The 17825-nt window shown below is 37.0% G+C and overlaps 1 protein-coding gene across 5 annotated transcripts in view; it reads left to right on the top strand.

Annotated features, from left to right (window-relative positions):
• Positions 1–17825, top strand: part of BAZ2B (bromodomain adjacent to zinc finger domain 2B) — a 127125-nt gene that overhangs the window by 28291 nt on the left and 81009 nt on the right. For 4 of the 5 annotated variants that reach the window (XM_057415627.1, XM_057415629.1, XM_057415630.1 and 1 more), the window contains one exon: positions 8607–8649. The exons of the other annotated variant lie outside the window; for it this stretch is intronic. The gene's annotated coding sequence lies outside the window, so the exon portion shown is untranslated. The remainder of the gene's footprint in view (positions 1–8606; positions 8650–17825) is intronic. 5 annotated transcript variants of the gene reach the window in all.

The following is a 17825-nucleotide window of genomic DNA, read 5'->3' as shown; positions in this document are numbered from 1 at the left end:
AGAATTTTATTAAATGTAAGTGAAAAATGGTTAGTTATTTGAGCAATGATATAAAGTAACAGTGTGAGAAAACAGGTATTTTGAGGGAAGACAAGTTCCATTTGGTTTTCTCCTTTCAAATACCTCATAGAGTGAGGAATGTACAGTTGCAAATGAGTGGAAGAAACAAAATGAACTTAAATTTTTGGTTTTAAGCTTAAATTAAGAGACACAGTGAAGCTCGATAATATTCAAGACAGGTTAATGTGTTGGTTTTTGGGGTTTCTGGGGTTTTGTTTTGTTTTTTTTAGTACACCCCCCTCCTCCGGTTGCATTGTTCCTTTTTAGAAGGTACAGCAAAAGCTGTAAAGAGCTTAACCAATAAACAGCTGTGCATGGCAGCAGATGAGTGACTGATACAGGTTACTGCTGTATCTGTGCTGGCCAATAGTCTAGTGATTCACAGGGGTGAATGTGGCATCTCTGGGTGGGAGGCATTTTGTGCAGTGGCATTAATGATTCTCTTACATCATTGTTTCAGTGGGAATCTCCTGCTAAGGTCTCATCTGAAATACAGCGTATTTCTGTTTTGTTCCAGAACAATTACTCATGTTCAAGGAACTTGAAACTAAGGCGAGAAGAACTAGGATCCTCAGGGTAATCTGGGGATTTACAGAAGGGTCTGAAAGAACTTGGACTAGATTAGTTTACTGAAATGAAAAACCTGAGAATTTACATAGTCCTGCCCTATAGGGCTGCAAACTCCAAGGAAACCAGCATAAAGAATACAAAAACTGTGGGATTCAAGTGAATGGGATTAAACTGATAAAGAGCATGTTTTGTTTTGGCTGGAAACCTGAGGAGTGTAAAGTTGGGAGAAGGAAGCCAAATTTTAAGGTGACATTATGAGAAGGATCCTTTATGTGAAGGATTGTATGATGTGGGATGGGAAGGAAGGAGATCTGATCTGGGAAGTCTTTCCAGTTGTGTGCATTTTTTGGTACATTTGTTTATAGAACACCAGGTTGGAAGGAGCCTCAAGGATCATCTGGTCCAACCTTTCTTGGCAAAGCATGACCTAGACTAGATGTCCCAGCATCTTGTCCAGCAGAATCTTAAAATTGCTCAATGCTAGTGAGGCCACTGCTTCCCTGTAGAGGTTGTTCCAATGGTGTGTTGTTCTCAGGGTATGGGGGAAGAAGTGCAAGCAGGTAGAACCCAACTACATAAGTCTTCTAGAAGAAATTAAACCCAGAACCCAAACTCTTGGGGAAAGCATGTGATTACTGGTTCTTAAATATTACACATACTGACTGATGCCCAGTCTTTACTAGCAGTAATATGCACACTGCTGAAATATGCTGCTGAAATACTAAACTCTTGGGGAGCTTCCAGTTTCCAAAATCATAAGTGATAATTTTGCTTTGGCAGATTAAAATTTTTCTGAAAGTGCATCACATATTTACGCAAAGCTTTAATGTGAACTGTACGGTCACAGTGGAGATCCTTTTTTTTTTGACCAATCTTTTGTTCTAAATCCACATTTTTAATTTGTTCTCCACACATCAATTTCTCAAAGAACGTAAAACCCTTGCTTTCCTAAACTGTGTATTTTAGGGCCATGACTTCTCAATTCTGTTCAGCTATTCTGGTTGAATGGTTTTCCAAGAAGCAGATTGTCATGTGTTAGTCTTCAATGACTTTTCTGCTAAAACCTTTGAAAGTATCACTAATGGTGTATCTTGTCTTTCAGAGAGAAAGTTGCATCAGATTTTTCAAATATTTATGTAAGTTTTAGGGAACTACTGCCCCCAATTTATCAAATGTTCTTTCTATCAGGTTTTTGAGAACTACTAGTTATAAATGTTAACAGAAGTATGAAACAGTTGGGCAAAGTTCCGTAATCTCACTTTTTCAGTCTTTTATAATGCCATGACTTTGTTAGCTCTCCCATCTCAGTAAACTTCCAGAACAGACAAGTCCTGAATTACTAATGAAAACCAGGAAGAATATAACTTGAAGTCTCATGTTCCTTCAACCTTTGTTTGCAATATAATTAAAAAGGGCACCAAGTCGTTTTTTTGAAAGACAGGCATACTTTTGTAGCATGTTTTCATTGGAGAAAGAAGCAGATTGCAGTCAAGAAAGAAATTGTCTTGCCTCATAGCTTTATGAAAATGGTGCAGTTTTTGCTGCATTCTGCAGTGCTTTCAGATTCTAAGTTTTGATTTAATTGAGAAGATGCCATTTCGAGAATGTAAACCAGTTATTCTAGTCTTGCTTAAAAAAACATCTTGCAAAATGATAGCAGTAACAAAGGTGGGAATTCACCCCACCCTGTCTTCCCACTTAAGTCAAACCTCAGATAGCTCCATTAGCTCCATTTATATGCTAATACTAAGTATAGGAAACTTCCTTTTTCTTTACTTTGTACACAATAAGGAAATAATACAGGAAGAAAAGATAAGGTTACCTTAGCATTACATAATTAATAGTGAAATCTGAAAATAAAAAGAATACAGTCTTTTGTGTCCACATTAGCTGTCCCATTCTCCAACTGAGAAACAACCATGACATCCCTGTGCCTGTATAATGCAGTGCAACTCAGCACTTTGCCTGTGCCTCTGCTCTGCTCTTGTGAGAACTCACCTGGAGTATTGTGTGCAGTTCTGGGGTCCTCAACATAAAAAGGACATGGAACTGTTGGAACAAGTCCAGAGAAGGGCCACGAGGATGATTGGGGGACTGGAGCACCTCCTGTATGAAGACAGGCTGAGAAAGTTGGGGCTGTTCAGCCTGGAGAAGAGAAGGCTGCGTGGAGACCTCATAGCAGCCTTCCAGTATCTGAAGGGGTGTGTAAGGATGCTGGGGAGGGACTCTTCATTACTGACTGTAGTGATAGGATGAGGGGTAACAGGTTAAAACTTAAACAGGGAAAGTTTAGACTGGATATAAGGAAGAAGTTCTTTACTGTAAGGGTGGTGAGGCACTGGAATGGGTTGCCCAGGGAGGTTGTGAATGCTCCATCCCTGGCAGTATTCAAGGCCAGGTTGGATGAAGCCTTGGGTGAGATGGTTTAGCGTGAGGTGTCCCTGCCCATGGCAGGGGGGTTGGAACTAGATGATCTAAAGGTCCTTTCCAACCCTAACTATTCTATGATTCTGTTCTATGCTGCGTTGATACTGGGAAATACGAACATAAAAAAGCTTACAGTCTCCTCTTCCAGGCACTCTGTTTTCTGTTCTTTCTGTTCTTTTAAATATTCAGCTTCCACCTGTGTCCATTGAATGTGGAATGTCCACTGTTTCTGGCTTTTTAGTTTCAAATTGCATTGGGATTTTGTTTGCATTTAAGGATACTTTGTTTTATGCTTCATAATAATTAGTTCTAAAAAGTCTAAAAAATTTAATCACAATAAAATGCTTTGCTGTTGGGCTTTATTACTGGAATATCTGAGTGCTAAAAGTGAAAAGAAACTACTTGCAGGGACTTGCGTTTTTGCACAACTTAATGGTAAGTCTGGAGCTTTCTGTGTTTGTGTGTATGTGCAGTTCTGTCAAGAAATAGAATATTTAGTGTGAAAACAGTGTTCTTTGGTCCTTGTTATTTTTTCTTTATGGATGGAGAAGTTTGTGTTGTGAATTGAACTTCTTGAAGTTCATGTCAAATCATCTTTGAGGTTGAGTTCTAGCTTAGTTTTCCACTTAGTGTACAGTGTTTGTATACCTAAAGCACCTGTTTGCTCTCTACTTTGGACGCTGGACTAAAATTAGTCTGCATGCTTCTAATCAGGGAGAAGAAAAATACTGAAATGAGTAAGGAACATATTACTTGTAAAAGAAGATGCTTCCTTAGGTTTCAGTTTTAAAATTTGAAGGCTTTAGTCTTTGTATATACATATCTGCAGGGAATAGTATGATTTCTGAAATCTCACAGTCTCTTGTTGTAGTCATGTTTTCCCTAGTTTTGCCCTATAAGTTAAAGTTGGATCTTTTTGTAGGTAATGTCTTTTTATTTGTTCTTTTTTTTTGGTATATGGATTCTAGAGGAACTTACAATCCGAATCACATTTGCCGTGATATGTGTGCCTTTTAGTTGTTAGTTCGTCTGTGTTGGTGATCCAGTTGGATCTCTCAGATCTCTCAGTAAGTTGTAAAGTGAATGGTAGAAATGTGCACTAGGCAGCTGTAAGGTACTGAAGGCCCACAGCTATCGAAAGGATGTGCTGTTATTTCCACGTGAATGCTTACCTTTGTTTGCACTGTTTAATGCATTCTGGTTGTGATGATCAAAATTTTCTTGTTTTACACTTTTATTAGAAAAAGCAATTTATAGTCAACCATGTGGTTGGTCCAATTTTCTGTCATGCCTTACTTGGTCTTAACTTGTGCTGAGGTGTTGCTGTGAGGAGCAGTCAGTCCCACTGCTGTGGCTGCATCCTTACCCTGTTTTACGTTGGCTTGTACTGCTTGCTCCGCTCAGTGAGGTGAATTGATCTGTTGGAAGATGTCTGTGTGTGTCAGTAGACTGCAGGCTGCTTTGCTGCAGCACATCTCAAACTCTGTTACAACAGGCTGTTCAGGAGCAGTATTGCTGAAATCCCGAGCATTTCAGAAGTACCTTGAGACAGGTTTTGATAGTGTCAGGATAGATGGTTTATTTAGAAGGAGTTGCAACCAGAAGCAATGGGATGAGAAGGAGAAACTGGAGTACTGTCAGTTAAAAACTATAAATAGACAAGGGAATAATTTTGGAAGATGTAGTATCTCTTTCCTGGAAACTTGTACATTTCTCTGGGGGCTAACACATTCACAATGGAAGTAGATCACACAGAATCCTGAACCAGCTTTGGACTGGTTAACTTATGTCTTAGTTAACAGTGTAGAGGCAGTAGTATGCAGCTGCTCATGGACTGAAGGGAAAAGCAGTAAATACTTGAAAATGAGCTGCACTGTGTTGTGTGCTGTAAGAAAACAGCTGTATTGTTTAGCTTAGCTTAACCTTGGCTGAAAACCTGTTACGCAGTCACAGTGAGATAGTAGTGTGCATATATCCTATTTACAGGAGAGTCTTTTGCCTCTCAAGAATCTATCAAGTGCTGTGGTAGATCTGTTTCTTTTTATCGTTGATTTTATGAGTTAGAAGTCTCACTACAATTAAATTTTAAACAAAGCAGCCTGAACATTTGGTTTCTGGCAGCCCAGTTTAAGCTTATAGGGTACAGACTTTGAGGGTTTCACAGTGCCCCACACTATGTATTTCTTATGTTGTCATATTTAATGTACTTCGTTATACTAAGGCCCTCGACCTTTTCTTCACCACTTCCTCATGTGTTTGCTTATAATATGCAAATGTCCAATTAGGTGTTAGTTTGTTAACCAGAAAATTATCTTGCTCTTGAGTGCTACTTTGCTTTAGGAAGAAATGCACAACTACATCTACTTGGAGTAAAGAGTCATGTCTTTCAAACAAAGCAGGTTTATTATTTGCAAATTTCCAAGATCAAGTGTGAAATAATGGGTTTGCATCACTGATAATCATCATTTGAGTCTCTTGGGAGCACCAAATACATAGTGCTGGAAAAAGGGGAAGACATGAATTCTGCTTCATACGTAACCTTCAGATAATTTTTAAAGTCAAGCTAATTGAATGTGTTACATGTGTATCTGGCAGACAGGTGGAACGTACAGATGATGGCAAATGTAAGGTTACTCTGTTTAAAATAAAATATTAGAGTTGCAAAAGTTTATTTTCTGCAGCTGCTGTGAAGGGAGAGAAGGTACAGTTTTTTTGTTAATGTGTTACAGGAAGGTGAAATTCCGTTATTGGAATGGGCAGTGTGTGGCTGAGATTTGCTAAGGTAATAAAGGTAGATTCAGAAGTCACAGGGAAACTGAACAGGAAGTGATAAGTGACACTTGATGACACAGCTGAAGCCATTCTTTGTGCTTTCATGATGGTGTGTTTAAGAGAATACTGTAACCATTTTGAAATGAATGGTATGTTTAAAACCAGAAAGAAGAGTTTCAAAGTAATGAATGCATTTTTCATAACATTGGTTTAATCTTGTGATAGAAATACAGAACATACAGCCTAAATGACACTGTTGTATCGTGGGACTTGGAGGGTTTGAATGGCACCCATCTTATTTTAAAAAAAGAAGTATAGAGTTATTCTGAGGATAAAGTAGAGGTTAGCTATGTCTACTTAAAGTGCCGTTGTATTTAAGAAAAATTCATGAGGCAAATTCCAAGCTATTCCAACACAAAATTTTAACGTTTCTTTGGTGGCAGGGAGGACGGGGTGTGGTGGGAGAGATTTCTTCAACATACAAGTTTCTTCTCCCTTTCAAAAGAAAAATTAGTTACTATGCCTGTTTTAGATGTCTTGGACATTTACTGACTGTGGTGAGTGCTCCTAATGTATTGAGGTAGCTTTCTGTAGTAAGTGAATAAAACTCTGTAAAATTAAATCTTTGGTCATTGGGAGGAGAACAACCTCAGTAATCTAAGACCATGCGTTAAATATATGTTATTAATAAGGAACAGACAGTGGTCTTTAGTTAACTTGGCAGTTTGTTTATTGTAAACATATACAGCTTATGGGAGAAGGAACCAGAACAGTGTGTGATGCGTTTTGTACCTGTCCATTTGTTTACTTGAGTAAGAAGTGGGAACTTAGATTTGATCTTGCATAAATATAATAGACAACTTCATTTTTGTTCTTAAAAACTGGATTTATTTAGTCAGGTTTACAGGTTTTGGTAGGCTATTCAGTGCCTTCAGGATTAATACCAAAACCAAAACTTAGCAGTGGCACAGCTATAAATAAGGCTACAAGTAGAATGTGTATGTGAAGTTACTACAGGCAGCAAGTATTTGAGCTTCAGCTAGTACAGGATATACCATGTTTCCAAATTAGAAGAAGAAATAGGACTTTGTCTTCTGCTTCCTGAAGGACAGTTCAGGGTTCTAGTCAGCCAGCACAATGGTTGTTGAGAGATTAGAAAAATACATACTTCCTTAAGCTTTTCCTCTCAAAATCTTTGCTCCCACTTTTTAAATGGCTAGTTTCTGTGTCGCATCTCCTTCCATTGATTTTTCTTTCTTGTTTCTGGTCTAGCAGGTTGGGGTTTTCTTTTGGTATTGTCAAAGCATGGCAATAGGATAGAGAAGGTAAACAGTAATGTTTTGATTTCTCCTTGGGAAAACAGGTGATTCCTCTCCTGTATAGGTTGATAATGCCACTGACCATTTTGAGGAATGATTTTTTTCCTAGCTGCCCTTTGGCAAGGGAGAAAAATGACTTTCCCTGGTAGGCCTGGGAGTCTAGTGTGACAGTAGTGACTGTAACAAACAAAAAATTGTTGGTGTTAATGCCCACATGTTTACAGGTTTTAATTTAAAAAATAATGGCTGTTATTGACGTAATTAGCTACCTAGATTTAAATTGTTACTCCAGTTACCAAACTCTGTAAGTTCTTGCTCATGTAGATGCCTGAAGTTTTGTTTGTGTGAGTTTATTAGTATGCTTTTGTCACTGCTCCACTGTGAGATAAGCCAGCTTTACGCTCCCTTAACTGTGATATTGTAGGAAAAAATTCCGGAGTAAACCCATCCATGTTTCTGCACATTTGCCTTTTTTTCCTAAAAAAAAAAAAAAAAAAAAAAAGGAAGAAACTGTTCAGTGGGAACTAAAAGCCTCAAAAAAGCCTCAAACAAACCAGTAAGTCCCTCTCCACCTTCCCGTTCTACCGTGGCATTTTCTGCTATGGAGGCAACTATGCTTAGTTGAAATTGTCTGTCAATGTAGCTGAAAAGAGCATTTACAAACTTTGTATAGCAAATGTATGTTTAATGCTGCAAAAGACATTTTTAAAACATCAAACTGTGAAATTTCACTGACTCTTTATTGAATTAGAAAATCCCAGCATTATCAGATTTCTACTACTATAGCAAGTAAGAAAATTGTTGTATTCCAAATGTTACATCTGTTATGCTGGTTTTCTTCCTACACAGTGTATGTGAGCTCTGTGTTTACTTGATCTTCTCAGGAAAAAAGATCTTGGAAGAAGACAATCCACTCAAGTGTTCAAAAATGATTTTTAGCTTTTAAATTTTCAGTGAAATACATGGGGATTTTGTACTGACATAGAGATGCTTCTGAATTCTCATAGCATGAGAATTTGAAATACTCATGCTAGAGAGCATGTGTAAGGAATGAAACTCTGGTTCTGTATAATAAAAATTGAAAATTCACATTAATTTCTGGGAGGTCAGAATTCTTTTTGCATTTTAACAGAAAGATTACTTTGATTTATTGTGTACATCAAAGGGGAACACAATTCACAATTTAGTGAGGGTAAAATGCGTATGTGTATTTAAACAGCTGGTTGGAAACAAAAATGTGATTATATAACATTTGGCTTAAACTATTCTTGTTTTAATAGCTTCATACCTGGCTGTGGGAAACAAAGTGTTTCACTACACTAGAAATACTTCGCTGCTGTGTTTGGTGGGGTTTCTTTTTGAGAAATGTTGCTGTTCTGCTTGAAGTCTCTTTGCCTTGTAAAAATTACTTGATGAAAAGATGGCTCAAGTGATCATTACTTTGTTTTGTGTTTGCAGCTTGCAGAACAGCAATGTCACAGAACTGACCACATTCATCACAGTAAGTAAGCCATAGCAATAAGCATTCTGATAATTTTGTGAGAAGCATAAATTGTATAGGCAAAGGGAAAATGTTATCTGCTGTATGACTTAGTGCTAAATTCTTCATCCAGGTCCTGATTTCAGCAAGACATTAAGCACAGTCCTAACTAAGACTTCTAGGTTCCTTAGTCCACATGTGCAACTCTTGAGTAGGTCTGTAACAATTAATACTATTGTAATTATTTCTAGATTTCTTTGGTGGCTTGAAATATAAATATTATAAAATGTAGTTTTAATGTGTTGCACATTTTCAATATACTGTTAGTAGTTTGATGCCTGACATTATACAGTTTAGGAAATATTTAAAATGAACTAAGAGATTGTGCAGGGGGTTTTGATTCCAAAAGCAGTAATAGCAGTTCTGAAAGGTATTCTGAATAGTCAGAGAATATGTGATATTTTGCTATGTGATGAGCATACCGTATTGTATTAATGCAGTTTAGGAATTTACATTTCCTAGATTGTTAGGAAATGAAGAGTTCTGGATTCACATCAATCTGCTTGGTATTTTTCAGGATAACTAAACAAAGTGTTTGTGTCTTACTCCAGTACTTTGTTTTGGACAAAGTTAACAGTGAAAACTGAAATAAGGGATTTCAAACAGAAAGCCTGACTGGCTTTGCTTAGCTCACAGATGCAACTTAGAGGCACACTTTTTGACGTTTATTGTATTTACTGTCTGTCAGGTACATAAAATAAGGGAGGAAGATCTGAAACAGATTTGAAATGGTTTTTCAAGTTTATTAGCATTGGTGCTACTCATATTAACCATCCGTTCTGTATACAAGTGCGATAATATTGCTCTGAAAATACCAAATAACATACTTAAATTTGTAATTACATATTGTAAGTTTATGTACAGTAATGAGATATATTTTGATTAACAAGAGCCTTGTAGGTCCGGGACAGGATACTGTGTGGTACATTGGAGTCTTATGTTTCATAGGGACCTTAATGTCCTCACCCCAGAGGTAACTTTACAATCAGTAAAGATAAAATTTAGGTTAAGCATCTAGATACATAGTTGTACTTGCCTTTTTAATTATGCAGAGATTTAATGTGAAGGTGCATTTGGTTATGGAAAAGGAACCTTTTTATACTTCCCCAAAACCTTCTGGGGCCTACAGTACAAGAAAGACAAAGACCTGTAAGAGCAAGTCCAGAGGAGTCCACAGCAGTGCTCAGGGGGCTGTAATCCCTCTCCTGTGAAGAAAGGCTGAGGAACATTCACATGTTTCCTCCTGGAGAAGGGAAGACTGCAGGGAGACCTGACTGTGGCCTTTCAAAATATAAAGGAGGATCATAAGAAAGGTAGAGAGATATTTTTTTTACCCGGGCCTGTAGTGATAGGACGAGGGGGAATGACTTTAAATTGACAGAGGAGAGATTTAGACTAGATATTAGGAAGAAGCTCTTCCCTGTGAGGGTGGTGAGGCCCTGGCACAGGTTGCTCAGAGAAGCTGTGGCTGCCCCATCCCTGGAAATGTTCAAGGGCTTTGAGCAGCTTGGTCTAGTGGAAGGTGTCCCTGCCTATGGCAGTGTGGGTTAGATTAGATGATCTTTAAGGTCCCTTCCATCCTGAACCATTCTGTAATTCTATGGAATCGTGAAATCGTTCTTTTAATTTCTTATAGTAATAATATTTGAAAAATAGCAGTTTGATTTTTTTGACAGTGTAGGTGGATGTACATTTAGCAAGCTCAGAAAAAAACTAAAAGCTTCCAAAAGAGCCCATCCCCCAAAGAACGTGAGAATTTACTTGGTTCATACATGTCTAACACCTGCAGATTTAATTATATCTTTACTTCAGTATAATAGCAACAATTAACATTGACTAAGAAACTAAAAATAATACTATTTTAAGTTTTATGTGCTTACAGTAATTATACAGAGTGTAAATAAAAGACAGAAGGCAATTACGCTTTTGTCTTAGTTTTGCATCTCAGTTATTTTGAGAAAATCATCTCATTAAAAATTGAAATAAAGGTAGTTTATGGCTGCATGTTTCTGATTTGTCTGCAAATATGGTCATTGCATGTGTAGGTCTATATGCTTGTATGTGTTTGGACTTATCAACGAAAACAAATTAACATGCAACATAAAGCAATTATGGGATTGAAATTACAAAAATAACTGAAAGTTTCAAGGAAATAATAAACTCTGTATTTCTCTGTGAAATACCTAGTTTTATTGCAGTTTTATTTTAAAATAACAGACTACATTTGATGTATTGCATTTTATAATAGGAAGTCAGTTTAAAAAAATAACCAACCAAAAAGCAGCCACTACTGACAAAACATCTGGAGGAGTTACTCCCAGCTCTTTCAGTGCTGCTGCTGCAAACCAGATTTAATAATGGTTATTTATTGAAAGGGTTAAAGAGCAGATTTTGATTTTGTATTGTCAATCCATGATTAGCATCTGTTAGGAGGAATAAGTGTACAGATGTACAGATGGCAACTGGAGGAGCTCAGATGTAAATTGAATTTTTGGTAGTATCACTGTATTGTTAAGGCAAATTGATTCTGTCTTTGCAATAGCAGTGATCTGTTTTCACAAAAAAAAGTGTTGGTTTTGTTTACAGTTCCTTCAAAAGTTTAAAAGCTCAGAAATGTACATATGATTAAATAAGAGTTTTCACTTTGCTTTGGACTTCTTACAGAAAGCAGTGTTCTTAGCATTTAAATACAAAGCTTTGGCCACTCACGGGGAAATAAATATTTTTTCTAGTTGAATTTCAGTCTTAATATAAAGTAGCTGTATAATATAGATGCATAGGTTAAGAAGATATATCTAGTCAGCCATCAAAAAGATAGTTTTGCATACGTAGGTTGTTGCAACCTTACCTTTTGAATTTAAGTCTTCAGGAGCTTTTCTGCTGGTAGCTAATCTGAGCACTGTGTTCCTTTTTTCAACTAGAAAGTTGCTTTTAGGTACGACTTCACTGCAGGAAAACTCCAGAAAGTGTGCTTTGGGTAAGGGTTGCAGGCTCAAGGAGGGAGGTGCATTGTACATGGTTTATATTTATTTTGCTGTTACCAGAATATGTAATATTACTGTGAGTCATTAGATAATTGATCATATTGTTGAAGTCTTAAAAATCCTTAGGCAAAACTGAGCAGGCAACTGGGACCCTTAATTAAACAAACAATGAGAGTTCTTTTATTTTAAACTTGACAAGAGGAAGAGCTTAGATGGCTGTTAGGTGAGAAACTGATGTGAAAACGGAGCAGCTTGTAATGGAGCAGCTATTGATCAGCACCTCTCTTCAACCACGTGTGAAAGGCACAAGGTCTTGGTTTATTCTTGATTTGTGGTTCAAGCTCTCTTCTTTCATTTCTTGTAGTATTGGTAGGCCATAAACTGTTTACAAATTTATCTTAGCAGTAACTGAATAGAATAAAATAACTTTTTCGGAAACTTTTGCAGAGCAGGACAGACTGGGAGTAATAGCCATTGAGCCTTTGGGGTTCTGGCAGACAGCAAGCTGAACATTAGCCATACACTCTTGCAGCAAAATAAGCTGACTGCATTATGGAGAGTATTAGCAAGAGTGTAGGCAGCAGTGTGAAGGAATTGAGTCCCACTGCCCTGTTTAGCCTTTGTGAGACCACATCTAGAGAGCTGTATCCTAATTTTTGGGGTCCTCAGTACAAGAAAGATAGTGATATACTTTAGTGAGTCCAGTAGCTGGCTACCAAGGGGAATGGGGAGCAAGAGTGCATGACATAATTCAGATGTGTGAGAGAATTGGAATCATCAGCCTTGAGGAGGCTTAGGGAAGCTAGTGGTTATCTTGAGGCGCTTAAAAGGTGTTAGAAGAAAAGTAAGATTCTTCTTGAAGTGTACAATGAAAAGAAGAGGCAAACGACACAAATTATTCAGAGGTTAAATTTGATTTGATAAAAGGGAAAATTTCCTGACAATGAGAGTCATCAAACTTCATGAACTGGCAATTTGCACTTCCAGTGCAGAACATGAGTTGTATCCTGGGCTGCATCAAAAGACAGGTGGCTGTCAGGTCAAAGGAGGCGATTCTTCCCTTTTACCTGCTCTGTTGAGATCCTCCCTGGAGCACTGCATCCACTTCTGGGATCCCCAGTGCCAGAAAGACATAGTCCTATCAGAGTGGGTCCACAAGAGACCACAACAGTGATCATAGGGTTGGAGCTCCTCTCCTATGAAGACAGGCTGAGAGAGTTGGGGTTGTTCAGCCTGGAGAAGAAAAGGCTCCAGGGAGACCTGGTTGTGGCTTTTCAATAAAGTGGAATCACAAGAAAGATGGAGTGAGCCTTTTTTATCAGTGTCTGTAGTGACAGGAGAAGAGGCAGTGGTTTTGAACAGAGTCAGTAGGTTTAGATTGGACACAAGGAAAAAAATCTTTACAGTGATGGCTTTGAGCAGGAGATGGGACCAGATCACCCCTGTAAGATTCTTTCAACATAAGCAATGCTATGATTTTATCTTAAATAGAAATTTTATCTTTTTCTTCAACTTTGTCTTTTTGTTCCAAGGATTTTTAAGGGAGAAAGGTAGAATTAGAGTAGCATCGAGGAACTGCTGAATCAAGTCAGTACGCCATAGCTGGGAATATGTGGTATAAGACAGCTGCTGTCTTATAGTCTCACAGTCTATAAGACTGTGAGAGTACTGGATTTCTAAGAGTCATTGGCTCTTGTTTTTTGCACTGTCCTTCCACATCCTTGGTGAGATCTTTCTTACAGCGTTGTCTCCCAGATCTGATGCTGAATACCTTACGTTGGTCACCTCCTTAGCCCTGCTGCATTGTAGTACATCTTGTCCAAGATGTGTTTGCTTTTCTGTTGTGCCTGGTTTTTCCCAGTTTGGGAAAAATTGTCTTAAATTTGGATGCACATTGGTGGTGCTCTTCAGGTTTGATTCTTGGGTGCAAAAAATAGTGAAGGAATTTCTGTTCTGTATCTGACTTGAGACAATTATGTTTCGTGCAGGTGCTCCCTTGTATTCCGTAGTTTGCCAAACACTTTAACACCACTAAAACTCCAAAGTAATTAGCTAGTGGTAATGAGAAGATGGGTAGAGGTAGTTGAATTGCAGGTGAGATAAGAAATGACTGAAATGTATATTGATAGTAGGTGTAAAATTCAACTAGTTTGGTGGGTTTTGTTTTGTTGTTGTTGTTTGGTTTTGGTTTTTTTTTGTTTTTTTTTTTTTGTGAGAGATGTGATATGAGAGTGTCAGGTGGATAGCTCTAAGTCGTAAAATAAACATGTTGGATATGTATCTGTGTATATTTGATCCTACGCTTTCTAAGGCAAGCACAAAGGTAATGCCTGAACTTGTACAACCTTATACTGCAGTCTACCCAAGCCCCAGTTTGGTTTAGCTAGAGAAATTCTAAGGGCCAGTGTATTTTGGGGGATGAGCAGACTTTTTTTTCCCCCTAGGGATTTAGAAAAATATTCTTGGCTTAAATTCTGGTTATGTTTGGAATATGAAGAATAGCTTGAATAAAGTGAATAGTGGGCAGAGAGCATGTAAAATGGAACAGATTCAATTTATCAAACGTCTGATACTATTACTTCTGTAACAGGAAGAAGTAAAGATAGACAATGAGAAGAAAGGATGGGAGGCAAAGTTGAGGTTGTGAAATACTTACTTTACAGGTGTCATGAAGTAGATTTTCGTAAAGTTGGTTGCAAGCTTTGTTCGGTGTTCAAATATTTTCCTCCCATGTATTTAACATCATGGAGGTTTGTACAGCAATAGTTGGACATCTAGCTATGCAATGTATGTATGTGTTCACATACATACTTGTAACACAGAATTGTTCCTCCTGTGATCCAGTTTCACTTTAAAATCAAGCCACAAGTTTGCATGTTTAAAAATTATTCTGGAGTACCAACATCTACCTGAATTTCAAGACCCCAGAAGTTGCTATCAAGGAATACATTAATTGAAGGCTTGTTGTTATGAGCTTGATAGACTGTGTTCTCATACTTGAAGGAGAGCATGTATGCGCGTATATGTGTATGTACATGAATATATATATTTGAATATGTAAAAATTGGTTTTCGTGATCCATGTATAATCTTTTTAACCCGAGAACCTAATTCTTTAAGTATTCATTCAGCAAGGCAACACTCTCTTTTCTTTTTTGTCCCACCTCTAACCTGGAATTTTTATTTATTTATTTTTTAAAATCAGTTAGTATATACATCAAGCAACGTAGAGCTGAATGTAGTTTTGTTAGTCTCAATGAAGCTGTGATAGTTTATTCTGCATGGTGGTCTCCAATAAGGATGTTTCTAGGCATGTTTATTTGGAAAAGAAAAAATGGTTTGTGTGCGTATATATTATGTAAATAGAGATTTTAGAATGACCATATGTTTTCTAACTGTTTTCACATGTTTTGTTAATATTTGAAAGGTTTTCTGTATAGGTTTTCTGAAGGTAATTTGTTTAAAGCAAGCACAGCAATGAAAAAGATGTAGAATTTAGAGTTTTTAGTATTCTTGTACTGTTCAGAGGAAGTAAAGAAATGGTATGTTACAGCACAGCTTAAATGCATACCAGTTGAATAAAGCATGGGCTTAGAGCTTGTAGAGAGGTTCTGTGTATCGTCTGTTTTAGATGTATTACAGAGGGGATGTCAAGGTGAAAGCAGACTTGCAGAATGGTTGGAAATCATTGATATTCTGACTCTGAGGCTGTAAATGGCTCTGTGGCAGATGGAGTCTTTGTCAAGGAAGAAAAATGGCAGCTCTGGAACATCATAGATGTTTTTGCTTAGCAGCTCAGCACATAGGCTGTGACCTTCCAGTGTTAAGGAGTTCCTCCTGTGCTTTAATAAATTGTCCTGCACTTTTCTTCTTAAAAGTAGATAAATAGTAGTCATCATAATTCAGCATAATTTGGGGTATTTCATGATGAAAAAACATAAGCACACCTGATTGCCGTATTTTTTAAAAGTAAGCTTTGAAGGATGCTTGCAATTTCTGCATGAAGTGCTAGAAATAGCTTTTAACTAAGCATTGTGTGTTACTCAAAATGAAGGCGTGTGTGTTTATGTGCACAGATACAACTGTATAGTTGAACTGTTAATACTCTGGAATATGATTTTAAGCCACAACAAAAAAACATGGTCAAATGGAGAGTGTTAATTTTTAGAATATGATCATACTGAGAACATCTGTATTTATTTTATTCCAGCAAAATGCAGCATTTTGGACTATAAATTGAAGAAGCTATTTCTGATTAGCTCAGAAAGGATAAATATGGTTGATAAATTCAGTCTCACTTCTGGGTTCATGTTTTTTCTTTATTGATAAGTATTTGAGTGTACATCTTTTAGTACCTGGCAGCATCTAACTCTGTGTACTGTTGATACGGTTTCATCTGTATTTTGTTATGAAGTTGAGGCTATATTTATAGAGTGAGAGTTCACTTTTCTATAATCTCATTCCTGTTAACTCAGTTTGTGCCAGATTGTATCAAGTTATGAAATTTGACGTCCTGTACTTAAGATATATATGCGATTGCCTAATGTCAACAGTTATGTACCAGAAATCACATATTTCATATGTACAGTAGGTGTGGATATCTTAGAGATTTTCTTGTTTAATAACTTGAATTAAGGCTATATCCTTTAACAATTCTCTATATTCATAGGTACCACATATGCTAGTTTGATCCCTAGTAAAACCATTGTTGTCAGTTGTTTGTAGTATATAGCGTCAAGAGCCTATAGCACCTTGCAGAAGATGCTCAATTGGAAAGTTGACCTGTATCACAGGGTAATAAGTCATTGTTAAAAGTGCAGGCATTTCACAACTATCACCTGCCAGCCATACTCTTTAGCCTACTTGACAATTGTTAGAATTATAGAAAGCAATCACTGTTCATCACAGAAGAAAATGACCCAGCACTTTCAAGGGTCAAGGTTGTTGCATTAGAGTGTCTCTTTTCCAAACCCTGGAGGTTGTATAGTCTTTGCTTTTACAGGTGAGCCTACTATAATTAACTGTGCCTCAATCTATTCAGTTTCAGTCATTTTGAGGTGTAACATGGATGGCTTTTTTGACAGAAGGACAAATGCTTTGTAATTGAACCAGCAGCATTTTTGTTAGCGTGTGATTAAAAATAGTCTTCCTACATCTTTTTATTAGGACCTGGTAATGCACAAATGAGAGTAAGACCACTTCATATGACATATGCCTCAATGTTTATATCATGTAGTTGCATATATTTAAAAGTGAGAGAAATAGAATGAAAAATAAGGCCATGTGTTACATGCTTTCAGCTTTCAAAGCTCTCGATGACATAAGTGCTTGTTAACTTAGAATCAGAGCACATATGAAGAGAGTTTATGGAAATTTTTATGTTTTCAGTTACTTATGTAGCTCATTACATCCAGTACCTTGATGGTTGTATACTGATGATTTGATATGATTGGCTCTGGGGATGTTTAAATCCGTTTTCAGAGATTTTGTGATTTTTTTTCTCCTCTTATTTTTAAATGGCCTCTTGTGCCTCCTGTTCTGTTTCCTGTTGCGATGGCCATCGTAACTATAGAATGAATGACTGAATGACTTCCTTATGTTGTCAAGATAAAATTGGAAAATAAATTACAAATTACTTTTATTTATTCCAAAGGAGTTTTGTGTTCAGTTTTGCTATACTGAAACTAACAAATTGGTGGTTTGTCTCCATGGAATTAGGGTTTTGGAGTGTTAGTTGAAAATGAGAGAATAAAAAACACAAAAACCAAACAACACAACCCTACCAAAGAAGCCAGCAAAGATTTATTTTCTACTGTTTTGTATTTTTTAGTATGACTTTGGAACTTACCAACAATAAAGCTAACTTGATAGTGGCATTATGGTAATGAACTCTTCAAAATGAGAACAGTGGAAAAAACTAGTGGGTTTTATTATTAGTTTTTATAGTTTAGGGGTGAATTCAAAACATAGTTTTGATGCTGATGTAGCTAGGGCTGTAAATAGGTTGCTTTTTCTATGAAACCTAAGGCAGCGTATATCCCAAAAAGCCAAAATATGGTATTAGTATAATGAGAAAAAAGGGTTTTTGAAAGACTTTTGTAATGTTTTAATTTTTATGGTCAGCTCTGAGTAGTAGAATAAGTAATTCCATTCA

Source organism: Pezoporus wallicus, unplaced genomic scaffold (assembly GCF_028554395.1).
Source record: "Pezoporus wallicus isolate ANWC-B61680 ecotype Strahan unplaced genomic scaffold, APGP_CSIRO_Pwel_v1 contig_736, whole genome shotgun sequence".
Taxonomy (NCBI): Eukaryota; Metazoa; Chordata; class Aves; order Psittaciformes; family Psittacidae; genus Pezoporus; species Pezoporus wallicus.
This window is presented reverse-complemented; position numbering and strand designations above follow the sequence as displayed.